The sequence below is a fragment of the Schistocerca piceifrons genome, chromosome 1, assembly GCF_021461385.2.
Source record: "Schistocerca piceifrons isolate TAMUIC-IGC-003096 chromosome 1, iqSchPice1.1, whole genome shotgun sequence".
Lineage (NCBI taxonomy): Eukaryota > Metazoa > Arthropoda > Insecta > Orthoptera > Acrididae > Schistocerca > Schistocerca piceifrons.
The window spans coordinates 838,845,664-838,860,008 of NC_060138.1; the positions used below are offsets into that span (position 1 = coordinate 838,845,664).

At 43.7% G+C, this 14,345-nt stretch overlaps 1 non-coding gene across 1 annotated transcript; it reads right to left on the reverse strand.

Moving 5' to 3' along the window:
- Nucleotides 1–1,296: 1,296 nt before the first annotated feature.
- Nucleotides 1,297–1,368, reverse strand: Trnap-cgg. The gene has a single exon. It is a non-coding gene; the product is annotated as a tRNA-Pro (tRNA).
- Nucleotides 1,369–14,345: the final 12,977 nt, after the last annotated feature.

The following is a 14,345-nucleotide window of genomic DNA, read 5'->3' on the forward strand; positions in this document are numbered from 1 at the left end:
CATCTCCTGCAAATGAACTTCACTTTAACAGCGTTAGCTCCAAAATCCAAAGAAATAACGCCCAACAGCGAAGTTTATAATTAGATAGCGCTACGCCACTTCTTTAATGACACAGTAACTGATCTGCATAATTACACTGCATTTGTGACTCGCAACATAGAAATGTTCAAAGCAAAGAGATCCCCGCCACCGGCTACAAGTTAGAAATCGCGCACTTTGACACAAAGGACAAAGCATGTTAATAGTGTCAAAGTAATTCACAAGTCTCTTACTCCTCTGCACAGTACACGTCGCTGGGGCATTTGACTGCTGCAGTGGGGCAGAGTGGGGACAAATATAAGGTGTGAGCGAAAGTTTTAAAAGCTGTACTTTCGGAAGGTCATAACTGCGTAGTACGAGAAATATTGGCTAAAATTTTAGCGTGGAATCGATTTTTGCTGTTAATTACTTGCAAGCGTACTTCTTTTCTCCTTAAAATATGAGATCGAGAGAGAAGACTCAGAGCAGTGGCTGACCGGAGCAGTTGTTTCGAAGTCGGAAGACGGTGTATGATTTCGGGCTAATATTCACTTGTTACCGGTCGCTACCAGTCTCAGGTTTCTATATTGTGCGCAAGGAGTGTCTTCATTGATCATATAAACAAATTTAAACCATTTCAACTTCAATTACAAATAAGATTTCGGTGATCTTTAGCTACGCCTGGTACGTCTACTTTCGTAAACAAGAGCATAGACGCGCTAAGCACAGTGTCGTCTGCTGATTAAAGTTGACTTTATCTACTCGCGTATGTTTACGACGAGTGATTTCTAAAACCAACTTTGATTACATTACGGCCCTCCTCCTAGAGGGCCCCTGGGGTAATGCCGTAGTTGTCTCAGCCTAGTTCACCCCGCTGAGCAGTCGGGCTTAGGTTTCCCGCAGCTTACTTGGATCAGTTAATGTTAATACCGGGCTGGGTCGTTTTAAAGGAACACATCGGATTTCTTATTCTAACTTCTTCCATTACGTTTGTAAAGACGTGGTCGTTTTAAAAGAACACGTCGGATTTCTTATTCTAACTTCATCCATCACGTTTGCAAAGAGGTAGCCGCCGACGGAATTTGAAACCCCTGATCTCAGTTTCCCTTCCGATCTATTGCCGTGTACTTAGTTCTTTTGAAAATGTTTCGAGTTACAGATAGACACACACAATATGTATCAATCTTTCCGATAAATTCAGGTAGAAAAAATGTATGAATTCAGATGAGAAGTTTAGAAGAACTAATTACCTTTCTCTCTAGCAACGATAAAATTAACGGGCTCGTCCGGGATTTGAACCCGGGACCTCTCGCACCCGAAGCGAGAATCATACCCCTAGACCAACGAGCCAGTTAGCAGATTCTATGTGAGTTGTACATATTACGGAAAGTGTGTCTCGATGCCGTTAGAACGTAACGGTGACTGGCAGAGCCGGCTCGCGCGACGGCCGTGACGCGAGGCCAGCGCTGCGTTGGCGAAAGCCGCTGACTTGCAGCGAGAGCGGCCACGCCTCTGACGGCGAACTCACAACGTGGCAGAAGGCGATTCTGATCTGTCGTTCAGTGACATGGAGACGGTCTGTGGAGGAAGCATTTCACTTACACGTCTGTATTACACTGTATCACCTGTTCCTCAGTAAGTCTATTCTTCAGACGACTGTATTAAGACCTAACAGAAGATCGAGTACGATCACATACAAGGTATTCCAAAACTGTACTTTCGGATTAGTACAGGAAGTAGAGAATTTCAAAACGAATATATTTAATTCTGGGGCATATGATCCCAGACAGCCATTTCTGACGCTATGGACGATTTACACAGAATGTAGTTTAGCATGCTAGTTACGGCAGTGGTGACCACAGGAACTGCTCGAATACCCGATCGTTGGCCTGTATGCACGCAGTACATCATCGGACCATTGACTGTCGTGTCCTTTCGAAGATTGCTGGCGAGTCCGCAATGGTACTAGCAGCGACGGAAATTTTAGCGACGAGGTGTTTTTCTGTTCCCACAACGGTTTCATACACCGGTTGCTCCATTTGCTGCCAGAGGAAGAAAACCAGACACGTAAGGTCAGGTGACCTGGGTGGCAAGGCCACAGGGCCACCTCGTCCGGTACATCGATTCCATAAGGTGGCTCTCAGATGATTCGTCACAGTAATCTTGAAATGGGTGGCGCCCCATCGTCATGGAAGTAGATCCTTTGTGTAACTTTCAGAGGCACATCCTTCAGTAGTTCTGGCAACACATTTTCCACGAAGATGCGGTATCTCCGTTCCTCCGTTCATTGAGGCGGAATGGTAGACTGTATGGTCCAGTCAACCTATCACCGAGAATGATGGCCCATTATTAACACCAAATCACTGTTGATGAGCACGATATTGAGCATACCGCGCATTCAGTTGTGCCCAACCACCCGAATTGTGGAAACTGAAACAGCTTACACGATTAAACAAAGCCTAGTCGATATACAGGACCACGGCCGGAAATTGGTGGTGCAGGGCAGCCTGTTGTAAAAACCACTGTGCGAACTGCAGGCGCTGGGGAAAACTTTCAGGTGCTAGTGCTGCCACACGCTGAAGATGGAAAGGTTGAAGCTCCCTATCATGTATGACGAGAGTTCGCACTGTTCGATTCCGACCTGCATCATGCGTACTTGTACGGGACGTGCCTCTTCAACATAGCACGCGATGCAGACGTTGAATGTCTGGTGTCGTGGAACCCCTCGGGTGGGCAACCGCTGTCGATACTGTCTCTCACTGCAGCTCGTCCATTTACGTTCACAGACCCGTATACCTGATGCATGTAAGCCATTTCAGTATACGTAGACGGTTCCACGTTCCCTGCTGTTGTCCGTTGTCCCAAGGCGGTAATGATTGCGACTGAACGATGTGTTTACAAAGAAGTTAACGCTGTTGTCAGAAGGCGGTGATGCTTGCGAATGAATCGGTGTGTTTCCACTGACAACTAAGAGCCAACCTTCTGTACACAAAGCAGGTTTGAACGTCGGCACCATTCTCAGTCAGCGACACCGATACAGCATCTTACGCCAGCACCACTAAAAAAAAAAGAAAAAGTTTCCTAACATTACGGGTTGACGTCAGAGACCATATGTTTCTTATAGAAAAATATTTTTTTATTTTATCTACCTCCTGTTTTAATTTGAACGAATAATTACAGTGGGTATAGCTATCGATGACGAAGGAAAAAACTGCACCTAGTCCTATAATAAGTAATATTTTCACAACTGTACCGAAAAAAGTTCCGGTCTGCAGTGACACAAAGTGAAAGGTTTTCGGACAGAACAAGGTCTATACCGCCCTGAGTGTATAACGTCAAAAGGCTGGAACTCGACAAAATTAAATTTATTGTATTTGCACGACAACGATGACAGTCGATTGGTATGAATGAAAGCTGGAAAATTTAATTTTTCTATTTGGTGTATTAAAGCCACAGAGCTGATAAAATATATAGAAAACATTTTGGTTCCACTAGTTGCATTTGCTGTTAGTAACTAGCATCAATTTTAATAATTTTAATTGCACAAAAAAGCAAGCAGCATGCACTACACATATTTTTCTTATGTATAATATCAGTTTCTCGAGGATCAGAGAACAAATTAGCTTTTATTGATTACTTCATTTCTGTGTCTGTTGACGTACCGGATGGACTTCGGTCTTCTTATTTAATTGCAGTATATTGCCAAACTGACTGATTCCGTATTAATCGACAAAATGTTACATTTAAGCTCCGTCGTTCTCTTCAGTTCAGATTAGTGATAAATGAAAGATGGAAACTTTTCTACTGCCTCGATAAAGACCAATTTGAACCCACAGAAAGCGTCTTTAAATTCTGATCCTGTTTTAAGGACATGATGAAAATGTAAAGAAACGCATATCTTCGCCACCGAGAAAGGTTCATATCTTACTACCGAAAATCGAGATAGGTGCTTCGAGCATAAAATATTCAGAAGTTGTCTAAAACTAAGACTAATTTTTGGGAAGACTTTTTTTTTTTTTATAAAGGCACTCTGACTGGTCACAACGTTAAGATCACCCAACTAACAGCGTGCTTATCTACCTTCGCCAAGTCATTCTTCCGTGGGTTGGCTTCTGCGAAATAAGTGCCACGACATCAGCCGAAATTAGCAACGCTGTATCATCCTTCTGAGATAGATTGTTTCCACGCTGTAAATTGTATTTCAGTTTGTAAAGCTATCAACTATGAATAAATGCTAAAAGTAGGAAGCTTTATAGACATAGTCTCCAACTTGCCTCTACCAATTACCACAGTTCACAGGAAGATGCAAGTTAATTCCTCCAACATAATACAACACCTTCACAATCGTCTTGTTCACGACCGACCCTCGACACGTTGGTGAGAAAATCGTTTTCCTGAAAAATGTTGATTCTCAGCACGTTCACCGGCACCATTTACCTCGAACTGCAACCGTGAATGTCTGAGCAGAGAACTCCATCGGCGTGCATACGACAGCATGCACTAATTAATATGATTCAGAACGCCGCTCATGAAACGGTATTCTTCCGGGGCTTACACCTCGGTTTCTATTGGTGATAGAAAGTTACGATCAAGTGTCTTGTTCAGCCTCTGGGCTTGGAATCATTTGTATACCCAACAGAAGGATCGTCTTAGTGTCACCATTCTAGGGTACAGGGTGAAAGTGTGGAAATTGCACATTTCTTCCTGTTCAGGCAAATCGAGCAAATCGATTGGTTCTTTTTGCGTTTGATGTGGTCTACGGTGGGCCTTAAGGCGTTTGTGAAGGACGATTAGTTCGTGAGCGATTCCTTAGGAAAACCGCCCAAAAGTGATTTTTATAATTTTTTCATACGAAAACGGAGGCGCGGATCCCAAGACGGCTAAGCACAGCTAATGGCTGAAATTTTTGCGAATTAAGATCTCAAACAACCTTGAAAATTTTCTCGATATCTTTATCCGTTTCCGAGATGTAGGGGCTCAAAGTTATCTTTCATGTACACGTAACATACACAAGCAAAATACGGTGTGTGGCGAAAACGTAGTTTATAAAGTAACGTATCACGGAGAAACATGCTATAAAGTGTCTCCGTTATCATTACAAGGGCTCTGGGAAACCCATGTTGTAGTGCTGAAGCATAAACAAAAGTTTTGTGCACGTGAAATCCGGTCTGAGGTGAAAAATAATTTTGAGTTATTTCTATTTCACGCAAATAAGCTGTCAAATTGTAGGTGACATACCCTGCTGTGGCAAGGAAAAAAGGGAAACCAGTGGAAAAATGGTCCTATCGGAGCGCAAAACAGGCGAACATGTTCCTGTTAAAAGACTGACTGAATAGTGGGGTACCATCTGTCTCATTCTAACTACCTTAACACCTTTAAAAATTTTCCCAAAAAGTTTGACAACGATCATATTTGAGCTTTTTTATGCTGAGAGAGAAGGATACAGTGGCAGTGGGAAGGAGACGAAGAAAAAATAATTTTTGGAAAATACTAGACAGTGAGTGTGGTACAGAAAGAGCGAGGGAGACAATGGCATTGTGAGAAAGAGAGAGGGACAGAGTAGCAGTGGTACATAGTTGACAGTGACAGAACAGTGCTAGCAAAAGAGCGACGGAAACAGTGCCAGTGGGAGAAGGGAAAAGAGGCGGAGAAAGCGGAAGTGGGTGAGAGCCTATGATAATGAGTGAGAGAGTCAGTAACAGTGACAACGAGGAAGAGATAGATAGTGACAGTGAGAGGAGACAGCGGCAGTGGGAAGGAATGAATGAGAAAGTAGCAGCAAGTGAGAGTGAGAGGGAGATAACGACTGTGATAGGAGACATTAGTAGCAGGACAGAACGATGGAAAGTGTATGAGACAGAATACAGCGATGGTTATAAAGGCACAAAGAGATAACGACAATGAGCTGCGCTGATTGAGTGAGTGAAATCGGCAAGTGGGAATGGACTAGTACGAGTGCCTTACTGCGGTCGACTAGTGAGTGGGCAAGGTACAGTTGGGGTGAGTTGTGGGAGTGAGAGGTGAGTTATATGTTAAAAAAAGCGCATATACTTTAGCATGCCAAAATTTTTGAGAAAATTTTTAACGATACTGAGGAAAGTAGAGATAGGCAGTTGGTGTCCTACTTTTCAGTCAGAGTCTTTTAAACAGGAACATATTCGCCTTTTTATACTAGGGTAGGAGCATTTTTCCACTGATTGCTTCTTTCTTGAGTCACAATGTGTCCGTGCCCACTGCAATCGAAATTGACCGCGTCGAAGTATCAAAATAACCCGCGTGTTACTCGTCTTTGGAGGAGTCGCATTTAAAGCAACGTGCGAAGAAACGCCGTGCTCCGAAAAGTTTGAGCCTTCTCAAGTATTCTGTTCTGTTACTAACTGGTGTTCCGATTGTGTTCTGTTTTGTCGAAGCAACGCATCGCAAGTTAAATCATGGAGCGTCGGAACTATGTGTACCAAAAGTAGACTTGGACAGGTGAGCAGAGCACTTGGCTGTGCTGCTTACCTCGGACTGCTGTGGAGACCTATTCTACGCTGTATCTCTGGCTGAACTCGAAGTTTTCGCTACTTGGATGGGTCGCCAGTATTGCAAGAAATTGAAGATTCAGTAGTAAAATAAATTGTAAGACAAGCTCGTGGTGAAAATAAAACTCCAGGAGGAATCTTGAAATATGACGGGTATGGTATCCATACCGGCTGATTAAGGGCCTCTTGGAATATAGGACCGAGCGAGGAGGCGCGGTGGTTAGCGCACCAGGGGAAACAGCAGTTCAGATCTCTTTTCGATCATCCAGGTTTAAGTTTTGGGTGGTTTCTATTACTTGTTAAATTGTTTCTTTGAAAAAGATTCGGCAAATTTCCTTCCTAAATCCGTGTTTGTGCTCCCTCTGTCATGATTCGTCTTTCATGGGACGTTAAGCCTACTCTTTCTTCAGAATATACGTAGCAGGAAAGTAACATTACTACAGATCATCACTGACTTTCTATTTGCAACAGAAGTAAACTGCTTCGCTGTCCAATTTTTACGAGTATTATACAGTGTCCAGTTCTATGTACTGACTTGGCAGAAAATCCTAAGAAATTTTGGTCTTATGTCAAAGCGGTAGGTGGACCAAAACAAAATGTCCAGACACTCTGTGACCAAAATGGTGCCGAAACAGAGGATGACAGACTAAAGGCCGAAATAATAAATTTCTTTTTCCAAAGTTGTTTCACGGAGGAAGACTGCACTGTAGTTCCTTCTCTAGATTGTCGCACAGATGACAAAATGGTAGATATCGAAACAGATGACAAAGGGATAGAAAAACAATTAAAATCGCTCAAAACAGGAAAGGCCGCTGGACCTGGTGGGATACCAGTTCGATTTTACACAGAGTACGCGAAGGAACTTGCTCCCTTCTTGCAGCGGTGTACCGTAGGTCTCTAGAAGAGCGTAGTGTTCCAAAAGATTGGAAAAGGGCACAGGTTATCCCCATTTTCATGAAGGGACGTCGAACAGATGTGCAGAACTATAGACCTATATCTCTAACGTCAATCAGTTGTAGAATTTTGGAATATGTATTATGTTCGAGTGTAATGACTTTTCTGGAGACTAGAAATCTACTCTGTAGGAATCATCATGGGTTTCGAAAAAGACGATCGTGTGAAACCCAGCTCGCGCTATTCGTCCACGAGACTCAGAGGGCCATAGACACGGGTCACCAGGTAGATGCCGTGTTTCTTGACTTCCGCAAGGCGTTCGATACAGTTCCCCACAGTCGTTTAATGAACAAAGTAAGAGCATATGGACTATCAGACCAATTGTGTGATTGGATTGAAGAGTTCCTAGATAACAGAACGCAGCATGTCATTCTCAATGGAGAGAAGTCTTCCGAAGTAAGAGTGATTTCAGGTGTGCCGCAGGGGAGTGTCGTAGGACCGTTGCTATTCACAATATACATAAATGACCTTGTGGATAACATCGGAAGTTCACTGAGGCTTTTTTCGGATGAGGCTGTGCTATATCGAGAGGTTGTAACAATGGAAAATTGTACTGAAATGCAGGAGGATCTGCAACGAATTGACGCATGGTGCAGGGAATGGCAATTGAATGTCAATGTAGACAAGTGTAATGTGCTGCGAATACATAGAAAGATAGATCCTTTATCATTTAGCTACAATATAGCAGGTCAGCAACTGGAAGCAGTTAATTCCATAAATTACCTGGGAGTAGGCATTAGGAGTGATTTAAAATGGAATGATCACGTAAAGTTGATCGTCGGTAAAGCAGATGCCAGACTGAGATTCATTGGAAGAATCCAAAGGAAATGCAATCCGAAAACAAAGGAAGTAGGCTACAGTACACTTGTTCGTCCACTGCTTGAACCCATTAATGTGACCAAATGTGAAAAGCGTGAATAACCAACTACTGCAGCAGGGACCGCTGCGAGACGTGCAGGAAGAGAGTCAGTGAGCTTCTGGAAGGAACCGACAAGGATCTGGAGCCATGCCGACTCCAATGCCAGTGGCACTAGGTTCCTCTGTTGAGGATCCGTGGCGCCAACAGTCCTACCGAGGTGGTCCCACAGATTCTCGACTGGGTTTGAATCCAGGGAGTTTGGTGGCTGTGCGACTGCCATAAATTCATCCTGGTACTCTTCGAATCATCCACGTACACTGTGAGCTGTGCGACACGTTGTATTTTCCTTCTGGTAGATGTCATCGTGCCGAGAAACAAACAAACTGCATGTAGGTTGGACATGGTCCCCAAGGACAAATGTATACTTGTGTTGATCCATTGTGTGGTGCAGAATGACCACCCAGGGTCGCTCCATCCTCCAGCCTGGACCGTTCCCAGGTTGTTGCAGAATGTTTGCTTTTAGACGTTTCACCCCGTACACGCCAACGGCCATCTGTCCGATGGAGCATAAAAGGTGATTCATGTGGACAGGTGATTCATCTGGAAAGGTGATTCATCTGGAAAGGCGATTCATCTGGAAAGGCTACCTGTCGCCATTCAATGGACGCCCAGTTGCTGTATTGGCATGTGGCGAGCAAATTCCAGCCTTCGTCGCAGTTGGTATGGGCGCATGAATCAGGCGCCTGCTGTGGAGGCTGAACGGTCGCTGAGGAGACACTGTTGGTAGCCACTAGATTCATCTGGGTGGTCAGTTCCTTAACAGTTGCACATTTATTCGCCTGTACACATCTCCGCAGCCGTCTTTGACCACTGTCATCTATGAAATGATAATTAAATCAAGACCTTAAGCTGTCGCCAGGCGTTGATATAAATCGACGGGGACAGTTGAAAATGTGTGCCCCGACCGGGACTCGAACCCGGTGTCTCCTGCTTACATGGCAGACGCTCTATCCATCTGAACCACAGAGGGCACAGAGGATAGAGCGACTGCAGGGGCTTATCCCTTGCACGCTCCTCGTGAGACTCACATTCCCAACTCAATGTCCACACACTACATTACTACATTCGTAGTGCCCCTGCCCATTACACTCACCGAGCGAGGTGGCGCAGTGGTTAGACACTGGACTCGCATTCGGGAGGACGACGGTTCAATCCTGCGTCCGGCCATCCTGATTTAGGTTTTCCGTGATTTCCCTAAATCGCTCCAGGCAAATGCCGTGATGGTTCCTTTCAAAGGGCACGGCCGACTTCCTTCCCCGTCCTTCCCTAACCCGATGAGACCGATGACCTCGCTGTCTGGTCTCCTTCCCCAAAACCGACCAAACAACCAACCATTACACTCATTACTCGCGGCAGACAATCTTACCGAGTCCCGTAAGAGTTCGGGCAATGCGTGTGCATCCAGCACAGAAGAAGGAGGTCAATGGCCGGTTAGCCTTAACTATATGAAGATGGTATCTGTTCTATCGGACATGTCCGAAAGAACAGATACCATCTTCATACTGTCATCTATGGCTCGTGGTACTCCACAGTTACATCGACGCCGGTTTTGGAGAGCGCCATTCTGCCATGCATGATATGCCTTAACCACGGCGGCGCGCGAACAGTTTACACTACAGACTTCGTCGTTTCGGAAATGCTTCCACTCTGGGCCCGAAAGTCAGTGATCATGTCCTTTTGAACGTCAGATAAACAGCTCCGTTTCCACATTACAGCGACTGCACTGTTTTCTTTCTTCCCCTCGACACGCTACATATACTCTACATTGTCAGTGCTGGCACCTGCCGTCTATGAGTGGTTACTGTTCGTTGACTTCTAGCATAGGCGGCGGTCGCATTATTGTGACTGGGCTGTGTGTTTGCTCTGTGTGCTCTGTGTTTTTGTAGGTGCTACTCAGTCGACCTAAATTAAGGGTTCGGAAGTAGTATGACGCTGGTTGTACTGAATTATCATGGTGTCAAGAGCAACACAAAAGTATTGAACAGTGGTGCGCTGGATATATTTCGTTTATCGGCCTTTAAACGACTTGCTACGTTCTGCCACGTGATAAACTGTCATCTGTACTACTGAAGGCCATTTGTCGTCTGACGCCTGACGTTTCTGTCGATAATGAGAAGTATCCACGAAGATATGAAGTGTCTGACGTCAGTAGGGCTTTGTCGGACGCTTTTATGGCCAGCTGTGGCGTAAGCGACACTGCGTTGGTGTCTTGTGTTGTGTTCTCTCCCTAAGACTACTTTCAAACAGTTCCACTTCTGTAACACATGATGCGCTCAAATATGCTGGCAGTGTAGACTTAATGTACAGGATTGACACGAGACTCTAATCTGCAAGTGCTCTGAAGCTGAAAAACATTTCACCTGAGCGTCAACGTTAACCAATGATACAGCCAAAAGTGCATATACTGGAGAGCAGCTGGAAGGGAGTGCAATCACATCCACGAATTATATAACAATCATGGACTGAAAGTCAGTGCACTAGAAGCTAAAGTAATGGCATGTGAATTTGTCTCTGAGTGGATCCAAGGACCGATCCTGGAGGGGGTCACATTTTCTCTCCCCCTTCCCCCGCCCCCATGCTGGCACCACCCTTTTCACATTTAGTTACAATAAAATATGTAAAATGTTTTAACATAATAATAATAATTTATTTACAAAAGTACAGGAATTTTGCATAGCGCCAAAGAAATTAAATTCAGTGAAATATATTACTTGAAAAGCATACGTCCGAAAATACGAAACGTAAATGTGTTACACATATAAGTAGGCTGTTTAGGTTTTCATATTGGTAACGCCACGTAGCACTCTATGAAAATCACTAGCTGTGCTGCGTGCAGTTTGTGGCTGGTTGGCATTGTTGTAATACTCGCCATTGTAGCGTTGGGCAGTTGGCTGTTAACAGCGCGTAGCGTTGCGCAGTTGGAGGTGAGCCGCCAGCAGTGGTGGATGTGGGGAGTGAGATGGCGGAGTTTTGATAGCGGATGATCTGCACAGAGACAGTAACTTTGTAAGACTGGATATCATGTACTGATATATATATATATATATATATATATTATGACTTTTGAACGCTATTAAGGTAAATACATTGTTTGTTCTCTATCAAAATCTTTCATTTGCTAACTATGCCTATCAGTAGTTGGTGCCTTCAGTAGTTTGAATCTTTTATTTAGCTGGCCGTAGTGGCGCTCGCTGTATTGCAGTAGCTTGAGTAACGAAGATTTTTGTGAGGTAAGTGATTTGTGAAAGGTATAGGTTATTGTTAGTCAGGGCCATTCTTTTGTAGGGATTATTAAAAGTCAGATTGCGTTGCGCTAAAAATATTGTGTGTCAGTTTAGTGTTGATCAGAATAAGTAAAGAGAGTAATGTCTGAGTACGTTCAGTTTTGCTCAGCTGTTTGAAAAGCAAATAATGTAAGAGGTTTATCAGCACAGTAATTCATTAATTTTTCTAAGGAGACGTTAGACACAGTTAAAATCAGATCTGCAGTGGCAACGAAATCTCACAACTTTGGTAACGTCGTGATTTACACAGTAGGAAATCGAAGTGTGCACTTACTATTACCAGTATTTCACTTACCACTGCGACTGTGGACACAGGTCAGCGTACTGTGGCTATCCGAGCGTGTTAGTTCCGCCTGCTTTCGGAAACTCAGTCTCTTTGCTACTTTTAGGGTTCTGTACCTCAGTCGGTAAAAACGGAACCCTTATAAGATCGCTTTGTTGTCCGTCTGTTTGTCTGTCTCTCTCTATCCTACTGTTAAAAATCTTTTTTGTGAAGAGCGGATAGACATAACAAGGCGAAATTTATGTCACATATTAGTGTCTACAGACCCTTGGTGGTGTAAAAAATTGAAGCTTCTATATCACTGCAATCAAAACACTCGGGCATTTATATCACATATCACGATACTCGCCGACTCACTGATAAAAGCCTGTATGGTACTCCCCGTTGACCTAGAATAATGAAATTCGGTAAGAAGCAAGGTTTCGCACTACACTTAAAGGAAAATAACATAAAATAGTTTTTTAATTATATCACGGAAAAAATGTTTGTATTGTAATTTGTTATCCTGTGAGGTGTCAGGCAAATCCAACACCTTCTCCAAATAAATCCTGACATTCAATTAACCAAAGTAATACGATCAACGAGTGAGCAAATGGAATACCACAGATTAACACAAGAACGCCTAAATGCATGTCATACCTTCCCACCGTGAAACAGACGCAGTTCCGAGGGAAGAAACGAGAACAGAAGCCGAGAGCATAACCGTGTTAAGCTAGGAGGCCCTACGATAAGGGACGGACACCCACAATACGGCTGACCGCCAGGACCACCCCCCAGCCCATGTTAAAAGATAGAGCCCTCCAGAAGAACAGTATAGAACTTACGATAACACTAAAAGGGCCACACTAGCTGCAAGTTTTAGCGTGAGACTTTTTCGCGTCTCTGTTACGTTGCAAACGTTAAAAACATTGCCCCACCACGAAAAGTATAACGTTTCTCATTGGATAGACAGAATTTTTGTAGGTGTAGCTTAAGGTTAACATTGAGATCCTGATTGGTCAGTTGGAAACACAGACAGATAGGTTTTGTTAAACCAACTTCGGTAAATTGTAGTAAGGAGAAGTTAGGAGGGAGTTGCTTCCGAGATGGCGGGGTGTGGAGCTGCGCCGCCGGCCGCCCCCTGACGCTGCCTAAACACCATCAAGGTAATGAACGCACGCAATGCCACATAACAGTGCATAACGCTTCACTCAGAACTGCAGAAGTCTCATCTGTTACATCCCCTTTTTATGTAATACTAGTGTCGATCGTCAATTAAAGCTCATGGTATTAACATTTGCTACTTGAAGTTAAAATCTGAAACTCGATGATTTTTCTGTTATATAATTATTGAGAAGCCACATCAGCCACTGTAACTTACGACAAGTTAAATAAGTAATTAAAGATAATTGTGAGTCACTGTAGATCATTTGGATAGTTTTCTCTTTTATGAAACTTAACTTAAATCTAGATTATAGATGTGATATGGCATGGGTCATCCTTCGATCCATTGTAGAACTTGGAAACCCATTCAGGGAATATTCGTTCACATTTTTGTTGAACACAGTTGGTTTTTATCATACTGTATTAAAATATTTCCTTTTATCAATAGTGCAATTTATAAACAATGTTTTGTGAGTAGGATAAAATTTCCAGTGGTAAACTTAATTGCTTTTTCGACGTTATTTTACCAGCTAACTAAAAATAGGAAAGCCTTGAACCCCTTCCACTAAATTTAGTTAGTATTAAGATACTTTTACAGGGAGTGCAGTGGAGCTGACGCTGAAATATTTGAGTATTTGATTATATCATCGCTAGTCTCACTGAACTCATCTGAACTCTACATGTCACGTGTGGTCTGGCGTCTCCTTACCAGCAACAGGTCCCAGGTTCAAACTAGTCAATTCCCTAAAAAACACGCTCAGAGCGTCGTTGCGCGAAAGTGAGGGAGACACGACTTGGAGCAAACAGACACCACGCAGAATGTTAGAATCTGACTTCACACATAATATTGAAACATTCTGGAAAGTCTTGGAATTCCCGGGAATAATATCTCGCGAGTATCGTTGCCGATAACAGGCAAAAATCGTCGAGATTCTTGATTTCCGGGATGGATGAACTTCCGTTACAAACATCTAGGACTTGTAGGGGGGAAGGAGGACGTAATATTTTGAATAGGAACTCGTGTGCGGAAACGTACCGCTTCCCTTCTACAACTGTTTCAGTTAATATTTTTAACCCATCCACCTCTGTATGAGGAAATGAATCAGGCCTGATGCAGCACGGTTATTAGATAATAATTAGAAAGGAAACATACCGAGTCCGCAGCTCGTCGTCGCGCGGTAGCGTTCTCGCTTCACACGCCCGGGTTCCCGGGTTCGATT